We start from the raw sequence: 18,371 nt of genomic DNA, 5'->3' as shown, positions 1-18,371 counted from the left end.
GGTGTCTGGCTGTACATGTAATCCTGTGATTTAATCTGTGATGCCTTTAGGGCTGTAATTGCAATACATTCTAAAGATCCACAAAGATGCTGAGTACTGTCATTCTAAAGTGTGCTTAAACATTTATTCATGCTGCTGCGCTTAGGTGAAGACCCCAGACTGCTAACCCTTAAGATATAGCAGTGCATACTTTATGGTCAGTAGGAGATGCTCAGTCAGGGTCATGTGTCACCAAGGAAGGTGTACCCATTTTTAATGCTTGTTGAGGTAATGGGGTGGGTCGCCACTGGGATGATGCCATTGCGCAGGGCCCACGCCCCAGGTTATGTTCAACTAATTGCATTGGGGGCAAGCTGATGTGCATACATGGGAGTGGTGGTACTAGACCCCACCCCCCTGCGGGAGGGGTGGAGATGTTATGCAATGTCACAAAGTAATTCCAGCAGCTTATATATATTTTTTAATTGGTGCATAGTATTGAGTAGTGTGTGTGTTTAATAAATGTACTCTTACTTTTACAAAGCAAAGTACAGACTGGACAATCAATTAATGAGTGTTATTTGTGCGCACCTGCAAATGGCGATTACTAGCCCACACCACCTCCCTTGAGTAAGCCTCAAACTGCTCTGCAACGCTACCCTCTGAGAGTCAGGTGCTGTAATTGGGTGCTTGGTTCCCAGAGAAGGACAAATGTAGTTATGTTATTTGTGCTGGCCTCACACATGCTGCCTCGTTTTCCAATAAAACCACAAAGCATTTATGAATTTATTGAACAGCTAAATTGAGTTCACACAATTCGATCATTTCTTTAACTGTGTAGGAGCAGAATTTGAAAAGCTTTTTAGAGAAATATATAATACTTCACATGACGCACTCTTCTTGGGAATTTCTCACCTGCAGAATGGTTAGAAGCCCATCCTGGAAATTATCTTACATTTGTGATTTTAGAAAGATGGGAGAATCCTTTGTCACCCTGGATATGAAATCCCACTCATGGTGGTAATGTAAGATTATACATTTAAAAAGCGTAACGTCAGCGGAACGATGTGACGTAAAATGTATAATCCTCCTCTTGAGAATAATGTAAAACCTGGGATTTACGATTACCTAGAGAGCTCTCCTTTGCAGACATTGGAAAACAACATCAAGAGAGTCATTTAAACATATGTATATGGGGAAATAGAGAAACTATTGTCATTTATGCGGACTGCATTGCCTCCAACACACAGACATTTATTTCAAACTTTGCAGAGGGGAATCTGACTGATAAAGCTGAACAAAAAATAACCACCTTAAATCACACTGTCAACAAAAAGAGCCCACTGGCATAGGTCCAAGTAAGACAAAGATAGGATCTTAAGAGGATACCCCCTACTCCAGATCCAGAATATAAAAGCGATTTATAGTTAAACATTGCTAAACACATATTCCTTTTTAGGTTTTGCCAACCAAGCCTGTGTTATGGGACCTACTGTGCACTTGTTCATTCGATAGCTGTTTGATAGCTATATTTTTATTGGTGATCTATGATTTCTTGATCTATAACCAGTTCTTATTATTGTCTACTATAATATTTTTTACATATTTTCTATTAGTTAAATAATAGTTGTGTCACGAATTTAGTCAACATATTTATTACTAGAATAGTATTTTTGGATTTTCACGATTTCGTTATTTAGCTGTGAGTTTTCGGTTCAGTTGTCTCCAGAGTACTCCCAGTGTTAAAGAAAGGGGTATGTGTTCTGCTTTATTCACTGATACCTACTGAAAAAAGTGCTCCGTCACCAGTCTCTGCCATTATTCTAGGTATGTGCTAAATTTGTGTCATTTCCTGCTGCATAATTATACGAACTGTATGAAAAATATTGTAAAATTATGTGAATTTACGCAAAATGCACTTCTAGCATTTAGCTCTATATTTTAGTGTGAAATGCATTTGTGCATCCATTTTGGATGTGAGGATGCATTTGCCACCAATAACTAGTTCAAAAAACACCTTCTCACTTTCTTGTCATTTTCATTGTTCCCATGCTCTGCTGATAGGATTTATGTGTGAAATGTATTTAATTACATAAACAGGTATAATGGTATAATTTTGAGAATTTCACACAAAAAAGTTGTGCCACGCAAAAATCCAGAAATTATGCGAGGGCAGGCTGGTGTAACGAATATTTCACCAAGGCCTACATTATACATCAGCACTACTGCAAATATTATTGACACTTTCATAATCCTTCTGTAGTGTTCGCATGTATTTGTGTTTGTATCTTTATGTCTATGATGTGGAGCGTGGGGTGGAATGTACATTGTCTCCATCTGGCATTCCAGCCAGGACGTCAGTTGGAACTTGAGTCCTGAGCTGGAGGTTGTACTGCCTGGCGCTCACCTGTTTCTATACAATAAACCTTACTCTGTTACCAACTGCTGGATAACCTCGCCAACCTCGGACTTCAGCAACTGGTCAACACCCCCACCCACTTCGCCGGCCACACGCTCGACCCACTCTTCTCGTCCAGCAAGCACGTCACCTTTAGCCACTCCACCGGACTTCACTGGACCGACCACAGCTGCGTCCATTTCAGCTTCAGAAAGAACGAGGTCCACAATCACCCGAAGCAGGCTCCCCACAGAAACTGGAGCAAGATCACCGCCGACCAGCTCGCCACCTCCCTCAGCCAGAGCCCACCTGCCAGGACCACGGACCCTAACACAGCTGCCCTCGACCTCACGCAGTGGCTGACCTCCTGTGCCGACGACCTCGCCCCACTGAAGAACCCCCCCTCCAGACCCAGAAGCAAGAAGGCCCCCTGGTTCACCGACGAACTCAAGGACTCCAAGAAGGCCTGCCGCACCCTCGAGAAGGCCTGGCTCCTCAACAAGACCGCCGACAACAGAACAGCACTCAAACTCGCCACTCGCAGACATCACCAGCTCATCCGCACCACCAAGAAGAAATCTCTGCGGGAACGACTGGACAAGAACGCCCATGACAGCAAGGAGCTCTTCAACATCGTCAAGGAGTTCTCCAACCCCAGCACCGGCAACAACGACATCACTCCCTCACAGGACCTCTGCGACTCCCTCGCCTCGTACTTCCACCGCAAGATCGCCGACATCCACAACAGCTTCGACATTTCACCCCCGCACCCATCGGTTGTACCTTCGCGCCCCGCCGCCACCCTCCAGACATGGACCGAGGTGACCCCCGAAGACACGTCACGCATGATGAACACCATCCACTCCGGATCTCCGACCGACCCGTGCCCCCATCATGTCTTCAACAAGGCAGCCTCTACCATCGCACCCCACCTCCGAGACATCATCAACACCTCCTTCAACACAGCAACCTTCCCGGAGAGCTGGAAGCACGCCGAACTCAGCGCTCTGCTGAAGAAACCAACAGCGGACCCGACCGACCTCAAGAACTACCGCCCCATCTCGCTCCTTCCTTTCCCGGCCAAAGTCATCGAGAAGGTCGTCAACAAGCAACTGGCAGCCTTCCTCGAGACGAACGGATCCCTCGACCCATCACAGTCCGGATTCAGAGCCAACCACAGCACCGAGACAGCCCTCATCGCAGCCACCGACGACATCCGAGCCCTGCTCGACAACGGCGAAACAGCGGCACTCATCCTCCTAGACCTCTCCGCAGCATTTGACACTGTCTGCCACCGCACACTAGTCCAACGCCTCAACGACACCGGCATCCAAGGGAAGGCTCTGGAATGGATCATCTCATACCTCTCCGGCAGAACACAGAGAGTACGCCTCCCTCCGTTCCGCTCCGAGGCCACCGAAGTCATCTGCGGCGTCCCGCAAGGATCGTCGCTCAGCCCTACTCTCTTCAACATCTACATGAAACCCCTCGCTGCCATCGCACGCCAACACAACCTCAACATCATTTCCTACGCCGATGACACCCAGCTGATTCTCTCCCTCTCCAGAGACCCCGACACCGCCAAAGCCAGCCTGCACGAAGGGATGACAGACGTCGCTGAATGGATGAACATCAGCCGCCTGAAACTGAACACGGACAAGACAGAAGTCCTCATTCTGGGACCATCACCCTCCGCATGGGACGACTCCTGGTGGCCCCCGGCACTAGGCACCGCACCTGAACCGACGGACCACGCACGCAACTTGGGCGTCATACTGGATTCCTCCCTATCGATGACCAGACAAGTCAACGCCGTCTCCTCAGCTTGCTTCCACAACCTCCGCTTGCTCCGAAAGATCTTCCGATGGATCCCGACCGAGACCAGGAAGACGGTCACCCACGCTCTCGTCACCAGCAGACTAGACTACGGAAACACCCTCTACGCCGGTACTACAGCCAAGCTTCAGAAAAGACTTCAGCGTATCCAGAACGCCTCCGCCCGACTCATCCTGGACGTCCCCCGACGCAGCCACATCTCGTGCCACCTGAGAGACCTGCACTGGCTCCCTGTCAACAAGAGGATCACGTTCAGACTCCTCACCCACGCACACAAGTCCCTCCACGACCTAGGCCCAGGGTACCTCAACAGCCGCCTCACCTTCTACACGCCCACCCGCCGGCTACGTTCCGCTAACCTCGCCCTCGCCGTCGTCCCTCGCATCCAGAGAGCCACCGCTGGAGGAAGGTCATTCTCCTACCTGGCAGCTAAGACTTGGAACTCCCTACCCGTCCACCTGCGGATGACCCAGGACCACCTGGCCTTCAGGAAACAGCTCAAGACCTGGCTGTTCGAGCAGTAGCAGACCCCCTTCCCCAAGCGCCTTGAGACCCTTACGGGTGAGTAGTGCGCGATATAAGTTCCATGATTGATTGATTGATTGACCAACGTTCCCCTCATCTTTACAATTGGCGACGAGTTGGCGGAGAGAAGCGGCAGTGGAATCTGAGGAGCGTGGAGCATTCGAAGAGGAATTACCATATTAATTGGCCGGAATTAATTGGGAGAAGCACCTTGTCGTGACTGAATCTGCACACAAGAAGTAAGATTCGTGCCGTTCCTGGGTCAGCGGTGACATCGGTAACGTATACGGAACTGAATTGTCTTAGAAGTAGATAGGAAATTGATAAAAAGGAAGTACCGTTACCGTGTATCTGGGGTTGCCGTGGAGACCAACAGCGGCATGTTTCGAGCAGCGAGGTGCGAGGCAAGAATGCAAGCTAGGTTCCGTGCATGCGCATTGGGAGAGACACATCATTGCAAGTTGAGAACGCAGGCTAAGTGCCGTACATGCGCATTGGATGAGACACGTCACTGCGCAGGGTTACGTACGTGACCTTTGCGTGGCGGCCATTTTTTTAATTATTATTTTTTTTTTTTCACACAGGAGCGCTGAAAAATCTTCGGAAGTAAACACCAGTATCGATTTAGAGTGTTTTGAAGCAGAAAGAGAATGCTAATTCCATGCGTGCATTGAGGGAAGACACAAGAAACAGGTGAGAGAGTCGGGGGTCGTGAAACAAATATTGTGAGGAATTGGAATCGTTATTGGCAGATTCATGACTATTGGTTCATTATTTCTATTGTGACTGGGAGACTGTACCTAATTCGGAGTAGGGGCAAAGACCGTGTATGGTAAATCAACACATGGATGAAGGAGACCACGTAACAGAGGGAGTTATGGCACAGCAGAATTTTACAATTAGTAACCCACATGCCTTTTGGGTGAGTGGTTCTCAGCCCAGCATCAAATGGGTGGAATGGAAAGAGTATTTTGTTAATTATATTGAAGCAGTTGATGAAGCGGGGAAGATGAAACCGGAGCAGAAGAAGAGGATTTTGCTTCATTCTTTGGGCCCAGTAGGTTTAAAAACATATTCTCGAATGTCAAAAAGTGTGTGAGGAGAGGAGAATGTGTTTGAAGCCGCATTAAAAGACTTGGATAAATATTTTGCACCTAAAGTGTGCATCGGAGTAGTGAGACATAGATTCTTTCAGAGGAAGCAAAATAAAGAGGAATTGGTGGATGATTGGTTGGATGATTTGAAAAGGCTGGCGATTGACTGTAAGTTTGAGAACTTACATGATGACTTGATCCGCGATCAATTGGTAATGCACAGTAACAATTCCTCCTTACAAGATCGGTTGTGGGTGAATGGAGATGCACCTTTGGAGGATATTTTGGCGATCGTAAGGAAAGCTGAAATGTCTGGGAGGTGTGCCACAGTAGTCAAAGAGTCGGAGAAAGACGGCAGAGGAGTGTTTAAAGTGCAAAGTCAAAATAGGGTTCAAAGACCAAATGTGAATGGACAGTGGCGCAACCAATCGCAAAAGAATACATTTGTGGAAAGGAAATGGGAAGAGAGAAGATGTTATCGTTGTGATAGCAGGCAACATCTAGCATTTAGTAAGAGTTGTCCTGCTTTGAAAAAAAAATGTGGCATATGTGGACTATTTGGACACTTCAGCAAAATGTGTCGTAGGAGGAACAGTGTAAAAATGGTAAATGACGTGGAGGAAGAGACGGAAGAAGACGTGGAAGCCGAAGAAGACAGCTGTGTTAAAAGCTTACAAATGAACTATATGTTGAATGTGGTAGACAATTGTGTGGAAGGGAAATCTATATGTGAGGTATCTTTGGGTGGTATTAAGGTCGACGTGTATGCTGATTCAGGGTCGCCTTACACCATAGTTAATGAGAGTGTGTGGAAGAAGGAATTTGAGGGCAAAATTGGGAGTCATTTAATTCCTACAGATGTGAATCCGGTGAGTTTCACGGGAGAAAAAATTGATATGTTGGGTTTCAGGTGGCTTACATTTTCATTTAAGGGAAGGTCAGCAAGAGGTAAATTATATGTAGCAAAGAATGGGCCGTCGGTACTTGGTTGGTTTGACCAGAAAAATCTACACATTATACTGGATCCGAACAGTATAGAGAAGGTACTTATAATGGACGAGAAAAGCAAAGTGAGTGATGTCTTAGTTAAAAAATTTCCGGGAGTATTTGGGAATAATCTAGGAGCTTTGAAAGGTTTTGAACACAAAATCAGGTTAAAAGAACAAGCGGAACCTAAGGTTCATAAAGTAAGGCCTATACCCATGTTAATAAGAGAAGAGGTTAATAAAGAGCTTCAAGGGTTGTTATCTAAGGGGGTAATTGAAGAAGTGGAGAGTTCGGAATGGGTTTCTCCGGTCGTGATCGCGCGCAAAAGCAGCAGGAAAATCCGTTTGTGCATTGATTTGCGCCATTTGAACGATAATATTGTCATTGAGAGGTTCCCCCTTCCAAAAATCAATGAAATGGTTTCTTCTTTATGTGGAACGAGTTGGTTTTCCACAATAGACTTGTCAGCAGCGTACCATCAGATTATGTTGTCACTTGAATCTAGGAAACTGACGGCATTTATAACACCATTTGGGTGCTACCAATTTATACGCATGCCGTTTGGGTTAGCCTCAGCCGCTGCTGTGTTTCAGCGGCTGATGCATAGACTGTTTGGAGAAATGAAGGGAGTAAGTTTCTTTCAGGACGATATCCTGGTGGCGGCAAAGAATGAGGAGGAGCACAACCTTATCCTTGATAAGGTGTTGGGTATGTTACAGGAAGCAGGGTTAAGCGTAGAACTTAGTAAGTGTAAATTTGCGCAAAGGAGTGTATCGTATCTAGGACATGAAATTAGTGAGGAGGGTGTGAAACCTAAGCCATCCTTAGTGAAAGCTATCAGGGAATTGCCTGCCCCGTGTAGTAAGGATGAAATTAGATCATTCCTGGGGATGGCGGAATATTGTGCAAAATTTATACCAAACTTTGCTAGTAAAACCTTCAACATACGCTCTCTTCTCAAAAAGAATGCGAAGTTTGCATGGTCAGAGGAGTGTAGAAAAGAATTTGTGAAGATAAAAGAGGATTTGAGAAGTGTCAATGCTTTGGGCAGTTTTGATCCGAATCTAGAATGCCTGTTAACAACAGACGCAAGCGATAAGGGATTGGGGCAGTGCTTTCACAGAGGATGAGCAATGGAGCGGAGAAAATAATTTTGTTTGCGTCCAGGGCGGTTTCTCCCTCGGAGAGTAGATATCCGATTATTGAGAGGGAAGCTTTAGCCTGTGCTTGGGCGTTAGAACATTTTAGAGCGTTCGTCTGGGGGAAAGCTGTCACTATCCGTACAGATCATAGGGCTTTGGTAAAAATCTTGACTAGCGTGGGTGGTGTTGGAGCGTCTGCTAGATTGGCAAGGATATCTATGAGAATGAAGGAATACATTTATCGAATGGTATATGTGCCAGGTAAAGATAATGTGGTGGCGGATTGCTTGTCAAGGTTGCCCTCGCCACTTTAAGAATGTCTAGATGACCCTTGGGTTGAATTCAACATTGCGTTGGTTCATGATTCTGGTGCACCGGTTATTACTAAGGATGAGTGGATGGAAGAACAATCTAATGATGTGTTGCTACAGGTGGTTTTCAATCATATTCGTAGTGGATGGCCAAGGAAACATCTCATTAGTGGGGATTTGAAAGCTTTTTGAGATGTGCGAAATGAATTGTCTTTGGACAGGGATGTGTTGTTTAGGGGTGAGAGAGTAATTCCACCTAAGAAGGTACAGAGGAAGGTATTGCAGTTATGTCACGAAGGACATTTTGGTATAGTTAGAAGCAAGTCCTTGGTTAAGGGGAATTTTTGGTGGCCAGGTGTGGACATGGATGTAGAGAGATTTGTAAGGGAATGTTCAATTTGTTCCTCGGCGGATAAGTCATTGAAAACTTTGAGACCGCCAATGAGTGAGGGTCTCATTCCAGACCTTCCATGGGAGGTGACTGCAATTGATATATTTGGGCCAGTGGGTGAATCAAAGGATTATGTATTAGTTGTTATTGATTTGTTCACAAAATGGCCTATAATTGAGATTGTAGAGAAGGTGGACACTAATGCTGTTTTGGAATTTCTTGACAAGTTATTTGTATCAGAAGGACTGCCTGTTTGTCTGTTAAGTGATAATGGGGTACAGTTCACGTCTAGGTTGGCAAAGGATTATTTTCAAAAATGTGGAATTAGGCACAAGACTACCTCTCTTTATAACCCTAGTGGGAATGGTACGGTTGAGAGGTTCAACAGGGTGCTTAAGGGTGTGATTCAGGCTGCAATGAGTAGGAGGCTAGAGTGGAAGGTGGAGGTACAAAAGGCAGTTTGGGCATATAGGTCTACTACGCATTCTGCAACAGGGTTATCTCCTTTTATAATGATGAGGGGTAGAAATCCGAGGTGCAAGTTTAATCCGGATTGGATCAAGAGCGGTGGAGTCGTAGAGTGGTCACCTAGTATTGTTAAAGGGAATTTGGTTGGTACACATATGAAAAGTAAAGAGGCATATGACGCACGTTGTGGCACTAAGAATGTTTCTGTTGAGGTAGGAGATTGGGTTCGCATCAAAAAAACGATCAAAGTGCCAAAGGGTGAGAGTAGATTTGAGGAACCTCAGCAGGTGGCAGAGGTTCTTCGCAATGCCGTAGGACTCAAAGATGGTAGGGTATGGAATTTGAAGAGTGTGGCATTGAATCCTATTCAGAGACAGATGGTTGACACCAGCAATTATGATGTTCATAATGATTTTGGTTGGGTGGAGGATTATTTTGAGTGCTTTACAATCTAAGTTGGGGACGGATTTTTGTGCAGTAAATAAAGGGTTGAAGTGTATAGAACCAGCTGTGACTGGACAAACTTCTGGAGGAACCTGTGAAAAAGTTTTTCCGCCTCAGGATTTTGTTTCATGTTTGAGAGGGGAGAAAGGGGTTGCAAGTTCTGTGGAAATATGGATTTTTCTGATCAGTTATGTCCCCTATCTTGGACCCCAACGGTTCCATGTATAAATCACAAGTACATGTATGTTCCCTCCAGTTCCAGTTATGAAGACGCAAATACATGTGCGTCCACCGTTAACATGTCCTCTTTCAGATCCGCCATGAGTGGGCCGGATATTCCATTCCTAAGTACGAAAGGCCACCGGCTTTATATGGTTCACTTATGCCATTTTACAGTTCAGGCGAGTAGGCCCTGATTCTGCCATCAAGCTTTTCCTGCCTTCTGCCTCTGAGAGCTCCAGTCTGAGCCTGCATCTGTATCCATGAACTTTGTCCTCATTCTCTGCGCGGCTCACGGTGCCTGACATCAGCTTGCTGCCTGCCAAGAACTGTATTTCACCTTCGAAATTATCTGCTCCGCTCCCTGCCCAATGCATTCCTGTCTAGTAGTTTAAGTAAACAGTCTTCCAGCTACCAAGCAAAGGCCCGGCTTCTCTGTCTTTATGCAAGTAATTCATAGCCCTATTATTATGGAAGACTTTTGCCCTCGCATCTAGTGTAGACACTTAGACGCTTGTACACGCACTAACAGTCAGTATAGTCAGTATAGAATAAGATTCTACTCTAAGAGACCTCTCTTTTGGATAACATAGTTCTTTAAACATAGGATGTTAGATATGATTTGGGATAAGGTTGACTTGACCCTCCAGACATCTGTCGCCACATGTAGAGTTAAATGTCAAATCCCCTTCACCCCCTAGTCGCACGTCAATCATACGTCATGCTGCTGCGCGCGCATTTCTGCCAAGTATTTCTGCTGACATTGCGAAATTCTTTCATGGAACCACCCTATTATGACATCATACCTGATGACGTTCTTTAGTTACACCCAGTTACGCCCACTTTGGCTACGCATGTATGTTTTATCCTTATTATCAATTGTTACGCCTCCTGCATTTGCTTCACTGTAATGCCTATTGTATAAAAGTAATTACTTATCAATAAAGTATGTACTTCACTTCCTGAACCTCCGTGGTGATGGAACCTGGAGTCAACGATTCGAATCGTCCATTGGAATAAAGCCCATTCCGAACCTCTAATGTCACGGATTTTGCCTCTTATTTTACTGAGCTATATTTATTATTTTTCTGTATCAAATTAAGTCCCGGTAATTAAATTATTTACCACATGAATGGCGCCCGAACAGGGACACTTTCTCATCTCACGCGCCGGCGGTGCGTTGCAGGCCCGGTCTCCTGCCACAGCTGGACGGACAACAACGCGTACCAGCAGGATTTCCTGTATCTCCCTCCGGTCAAGCGGGGGCGACTGAGGCTGCGATCAACACCCAGACGAGGCGGTGAGAAGTGCGAAGTATCCCGACCAGAGCCTAGCTGAGAGAGCAAGATCCGAGGTATACAGAGGCCCACCAAGTTCCGAAGTTCCGAAGTTCCGAGGTTTCCGATGTTCCGAAGTTTCCGAAGTTTTCGAGTCGAGTCCAGTCCAGTTCAGTTCAGTTCCGTTCCGAGGCCTTCCGTTCCGAGCTACCCGGTGAGTACCATTACTGGGGAGGCGTTCTGGCGTGCACATAAGTTGTGCCGGTCCAGACGGGTTTGGGTACACAAATCCGGTCTGCACTGTTTTAGCGGTGTATCTGTACTGTTTAGCAGTATATCTAGTATATCAAGTATATAAATTCAGAATAATTCAGTTAAATGCCGAGGATTATGTCTTGTGATTAAGTTTTCTTAGATCGTCATCATCATTGTTGCTCATTTAAAACGTCAAATGTTAAATGTGTTAATACGTCCTGCATATTGTGGTGTGAATGACTGTTCATTATTGTGTTCACTGTATTAAGTTTGTTCAAGACCAAGTATCAGATCAGTTCTCAGTATGCCGCTCTTTTCGAAACTAAGACAGATCACAACTAGAAAAGGGGTACTCGAAGAAGCTGTTCCCATTCCTCCTAGGGACACTCCAGGGTACTTCATGTATCATAAACATGGCCTAGATACCATATTATTTCTTGATCTATGGGTAGACTACACTAAGGAATTACCAGAAAGTCAGAGGTGGCCCGCAGCTGGGACCTGGGATGCAGATTGCATCGTGAAAGTAGAGGAAGAATTATGGAAAAGGAAAGCTAGACAATCACAGAAAGACGCCATTGAATTATGGCGTAAAGAATCGTATAGACGTACAGAAAAAGCACGTAGACAGGAAGAGAAGAGTAAGGAAAATTCAAATAAAGTCCGAGAAAATCTATTAATTGAAGAAGGTACACGGGTGAAATCAGAACAAGTAGACAGACAAAGAAATGCCCTTATGAATGGTATGTATCCCCTTCTGGCCGAGGGATTACCTAAGGCTACTCCGGAGATACCAAAAGACTTGCCACCCCCATTGTTCCCAATAAAAATGCATCCTAAGGGGCATCCTAGAACAGCAGAAGATGTTTTTCTTTCCTCATATTTAGATGAAGCAGCTCCCGAGTATGCTAACCCCGCCCCACATAGACCGTCTGCCGGGGAGGTTCAACGCCAAGACCCTGTATCTGTATCCCTACAGCATCAAATCCTGACACCAGTTCCGGCAAGCACATCTGTTTCCACGCCTGTTCCTACAGCTGCTTCTACAGCTGTGCCCACACCTATAGTTGCTGTATCGCGTTCAACGAATCCTTTCACGCCCGATACCCCAGACGGGGCTACCGGAGGTGCTACCAACATTTTTTCTACGCCACCCAGAATAAATAAACTTACTTTTCAAGAATCAGCACATCCACGTACCCCCAAACTCATAAATTCCCGCACGCTTAAGGAACTTCTTGTAGATTGTAGATATGACCCTGTGCCCGGAAAAGAGGACGAAATGATCATGGCATCACTACGTATCAGACGAGCTGCGGTGTATTTAGGAAAGCTACCAGGAATGACTATGCATCTAGATAATATATATCATTTTGTCCAAACAGGGCGAGATTCTGAATGTATTAACAGAGCTATGGAATACCAGAAAGTGGAGATACAGGGGGAACTGTTACGTTTCCTCATAAATTGTGTAATCAGAAATCAAGATCGGCCGGGGGTAGATCCGGAAATAATGCAAACCCTTACCAGATGGAGCCAGAATATATCAGAGGGGAGACATGATAGGCAAAAATGTATAATAGCCATGTGCCGAAAGATCCGTAAAGAAATAGAACGCCTACACGAAGAGAGATTAGCGGTAGACAAGTTTGAACAAGATGAGGAGGAGGAAGGATCAGGACTGCCCACAGGACAGTCAGAAACCATAGCCTATGTAGGTAGAGGAAGATCTTGTAAAAGTACTAGATGTTTCACTGACCCGATACGTCCGATATGTCCAGATAATAACAGGAATTTCCAAACACCTATAATAAATCTAAGGTCCCCCGAGCATTCGTTCCAAGCCGCTGACAAATTACTCCGAGAACGAAGGGGTTATCATTTACTCGATTCTATGGATGAACAAGAATTAGCCAGGTCAGCCGTTCATTGGGCTGACAGTCCCGGAAAATATGGTGATGATACAGTAGCACACACATTTTTGAACCTCACCCCAGATGAACAGCGTTTAGCTGGGATTTATATGATTCAACAACTTCTTATACTTTATCAAAGTCAACATTCCGATCCTGGTCCGTTACCTGATATATTGACTGAATTACTCACGAATAGATGGAGAGGTTCAGGTACTAAGTTAATTAGAGAAATACTAGAATCAAGAAAGCAGTACATTCTTTTTGTATGCCCAGAACATGTCTCACTGCCCATCAAGGAAAGAACGACGTATTACATGGACAGACAGAATCCCTTACGAGAAGTACACCCAATAAAGGGCGAGGACAATCAGTTTAAACGTGTATATGTATATACGCCCATATCGAAAATAGAATTGTTAGAAATGAAGAAAGTGGTACCCAGTCATGACAAAGACCCAGCGGGTTTTCACCGAGAAATTAAAGACATGTTACTCATGGGAGAGTATACCTATCACAACATTATGACAATATTAAAGGTATTAATGCCTGCTGGCATTTATGAAAAACTCAAGGAAAAAGAGTGGGAGGTAGGAGACCAAAAGATAGACTGGACAGCATTAGAAAATGAAGAAAGGGCCCGAGGTCCAGGTTCGGGGCTTGGGGATAAAACTAAAGCACTACCAGGTTTACTAGTACAGGTACTGCCACGTTTATTAACCACGAAAAAGGAAGACTGGGGTGCAATCTCAGCCTGTAAACAAAAGCAAGATGAAGACACTAGTGATTTCTATGCCCGATTCGAAAAATGTTTTGGTATAAATAGTGGTATAAAAGCAAGTAGTGAGTCATACCCACATCTGTTTGTGACAAAATTAGTTGAAAATTCCTTGCCCCAGGTGAAGAATCGAGTATTAAAATTCGAGAGTACCTGGCAAGGTAATACCCCATCACAAATGTTACAAATGTTACAGTACCATTACAATAGAATTAGAGAGGAACAAGAACATGAACAGAAACGCATGAAAGACACAAAAATGAAAATGCTAGTCTCCCAGACAGTTCCAGCTGAAGGTCATAAAAAGGGTACGACACAGTCCGGTGATTCAGCAGGACCTGTAAAAGGGACATGCAACTATTGTAAACAACCAGGTCATTACATACACGATTGCCCAGTCTTGAAGCGTAATATCGCCACAGGTAAAACACAAGAAAGACCACGGCCACCTAGACAGGATCAGAATGAACAAGGAGCACTGCAGCATGCACAGTCCATGCCAGCTCCACAACAGTCTATACAGTTTGTGCCAGCTGCACCAGCGCTGCCTGTTGCTGCCACACAAACCACGACACGACAGCTGTACCAGACCGCACAGTATGATTATCCTGATTATCAACGATACGCATGAACCAGCCTGGAGAGGGAAGTTGACTTACCCCTTATCGAGGTCCCTGTAGACCAAGAAGGACCTTATGTACATAGTGAACTATTAGGCCAAGATAGAAAATTTTTACTTGATACAGGGGCAAGTCGAACAACTATAAAACGTAGTGAAGTTCCAGGGGCACCCCTCTCAGGCTCACAGAATATTTCCCTTGGTTTTTCAGGAAAACCTATTGTTAATGAAGTATCACAGCCTCTTCCACTTACGATAGGACCCTTAACCCGAACTACAGATTTATTGCTTACTAAATCATGTCCAGAAAACCTGTTAGGTATAAAAACACTGAAAGCTCTAGGAGCTATAATATGTTGTTCTCCGGAAGGAGTAAGATTGTTTTTACGTGATTTCAAAGGTCACTATGTGTCTCGAGACATGGATCCCCGACTGCAGACTTTACCTACACATTTATGGGCACAAGGCCCTACTGATGTGGGTTGCATGAATATTACACCATATCGGGTTACATTAAAGGCAGGAGTGGTACTACCACGAATGCGACAATACAAGTTACCACCAGATGCTGTAGTGGCTTTACTGCAAATTATTGACGAGCTCATTGTCCAAGGAGTGGTTGTGGAAACAGACTCCAATGTATGTAATTCCCCGATAATTCCGATTCTTAAACGAACAGATCCAAAGGCTCCGCCAGTATATCGATTGGTTATTGATCTGCGCGAATTGAACAAATGCATTGTGCCACAATTCCCTGTGGTCCCAGATATCTCGTCATTACTGACAGCTATTGATTCCGAAGCAACATTCTTTACTGTAATTGATCTCAAGAATGCCTTTTTCAGCGTCCCAATAGATCCGGAAAGCCAATACTTGTTCGGATTTAGTTTAAATGGACGTAGCTTTAAATTCACACGCGCACCTCAAGGATTTACAGAAAGCCCCAGCATCTATAGCCAAGCACTGAAACGAGAACTTGACAGTATTCACATGCCAGTCAACACTGCCCTGCTTCAATATGTCGATGATCTGCTGATCACCGCTAGAAACGAACCTGAATGTGAGAAAGCATCACTGACGGTATTACAATTTCTGGCCGAAAAGGGGCACAAGGTGTCCCCTTCTAAGCTGCAATTCTGTGTCCAGCGAGTTGTTTACCTTGGTCACTCGCTGTCCAAGGAGGGAAGGCAGCTTACACCAGATCGCATCCAGCTAATTGCAAATATGCCAATACCCACGACACAAAAGGAGGTGCGGGCTTTCATAGGCCTCACTTCATATTGTAGGCAGTGGATCCCTCAGTATGCATTTCTAGCAAAACCACTCATTCAATTGACAACACAGGAGGCAGCCACATTGACTGTCCTCCCTTGGACTCAGGAACATACACACGTTTTTGAAAGTTTAAAGAAAGCTTTATGTCAAGCACCTGTCCTAGCAACACCATGTTACAATAAACAGTTTACACTCTTTGTTACAGAACGCGAAGGTACTGCCTTGTCAGTACTCACACAGGAACAAGCAGGATCACACAAACCATGTGCCTATTTTTCTAGTACATTAGATCCCGTAGCTCAGGCTTTGCCTGCATGCCTAAAATCAGTGGCAGCAACAGCCTTAGCAATCAGACAAAGCGATGCCATAGTATTAGGACATCCATTGACAGTACAAGTACCACATGCAGTAGAGGTTCTTTTGAACCGCACACAAACACAACACTTGACTAAAGCACGACTCACCGGTTACGAATTAACATTGTTTCAGCCACATATAGAAATCAGACGTTGTAGTACATTGAATCCTGCCACACTGTTACCTGTAAATGGAACAGATCCACTTGCACATGATTGTATTGAAGTTATCACTATCACGACGAAACCCAGACAAGATTTAACAGACGTTCCATTATCAGACCCAGACCTGACGTTGTATGTAGATGGTTCATGTATGAGAACAGGTACAGGAGAGTTAGTGGCCGCTTATGCAGTCACAACAGACGCTGAAATCATTGAAACAAATTGTATAAATACCTTGTCCGCTCAAGCAGCAGAGCTCATCGCTCTGACACAAGCCTGTATTCAAGCCACAAATAAAAAAGTCAACATATACACTGATTCACGTTATGCATTCGGAGTTGTACATGACTTCGGCGTGCTGTGGCGAGAGAGAGGTTATTTAACTTCTCACGGTGCCCACATTCAGCACGGACCCCTCATTCATGCCTTATTAGATGCAATACATCTACCCACTGCAATATCAATTATGAAATGTAAAGCTCATACGAAAGTTACTGATATCATTTCTCAAGGCAATGATCTAGCTGACAGAACAGCTAAACAGACTGCTCAAACTCAAACATCCGACATGACAAAGACAATAGTCCCGACGCCAACACATTGCATGATGGTTAAGGATCCCGCTCTTGACGTAATTGACATACAGACACATGCTACTCCAGACGAAATAAAGAAATGGACTGAATTAGGAGGGATCCAAACGGATCAAGGATGGATGACAAAGGAAAAATCTGTGTGGTTCCTTCCTGATTCAATGGTCCAAGTCGTTATTAACACTGTACATAGTCCAGCACATCTAGGAGAAAAAGCTATGCTAGACAGCATCCAACACATTTGGTTCAACAAACATTTACGAGCAGCAGCTAAACAAAAAGTCCGTACCTGTATGATCTGTTGTCGGTTTAACCCAGGAAAAAGCATTCCCGTAGAACAGGGTGGATTTCAGCCTCCTGATCACCCTTTTGAAATCCTCCAGATGGATTATATCCAGATGGAACGATGTCGAGGATTCAAATATGTTCTCGTAGTTGTCTGTGCTCTTTCCCGTTGGACAGAGGCATACCCGGTTTCAGATTACACTGCCCCGACTACTGCCAAACAGTTAGTTCGAGAATTCTTCCCACGGTACGGTTTACCACGTGTTGTCTACTCAGATAACGGCCAGCCGTTCTCATCCGAACTAATGAAACACGTTTCACTTTTGTTAGGTTATCAGTGGAAGTTTCACTGTGTCCGACACCCCGAGGCAGCAGGCCTCGTGGAAAGACATAATCAGACCTTGAAAATTAGATTGTCCAAAATTTGTAGAGAAAAAGGTGTCGACTGGGTAGTAGCTTTACCCGTTGCACTCTTTTACATGAGAATGGTAGCACACTCTCGAACAGGGCTATCCCCTTATGAAGTGATCTTCGGTAGACCACCAAATATGTGGGGGACGCCTATACCACGCAAAATAACTGATATTGACTGTAATATGCTGACAGATTACTTGGCTTCCTTGATGTCTGCACTACAATCTTGTCGTTCACAGGTAGCTGCAGCTTTTCCCGACAACACTGAGGTGAAACCCCATGACGTAATTCCAGGAGACTTGGTCTTAGTGAGGAACTTTGATCGGAAGTCTCAGCTGGACCCTAGGTGGAGGTCGCCTCAGCTCGTGTTATTAACGACAAGGACAGCCGTGAAGATCGAGGGTCAAAAAGGCTGGATACATTCAAGTCATATCAAGAAATTTCATGGACTACCATCAGATGTAAACGACACACCTTGCGTGTCTTCCCCGAGTGACTCTAAACTTCCTTTGGTTGAATTGAATAGTCGTGAACTATATAAACTAAAACTCAGGTCTAACCAGTCAGGCAATTTGATTGTTTAAGTCCTCTCCAAGGTGAAGCGGTCGAATTTGTCTCTGACATGTATCCCTTAGACCTGTACAGAG

Source organism: Triturus cristatus, chromosome 8 (genome assembly GCF_964204655.1).
Source record: "Triturus cristatus chromosome 8, aTriCri1.1, whole genome shotgun sequence".
Taxonomy (NCBI): domain Eukaryota; kingdom Metazoa; phylum Chordata; class Amphibia; order Caudata; family Salamandridae; genus Triturus; species Triturus cristatus.
This window is presented reverse-complemented; position numbering follows the sequence as displayed.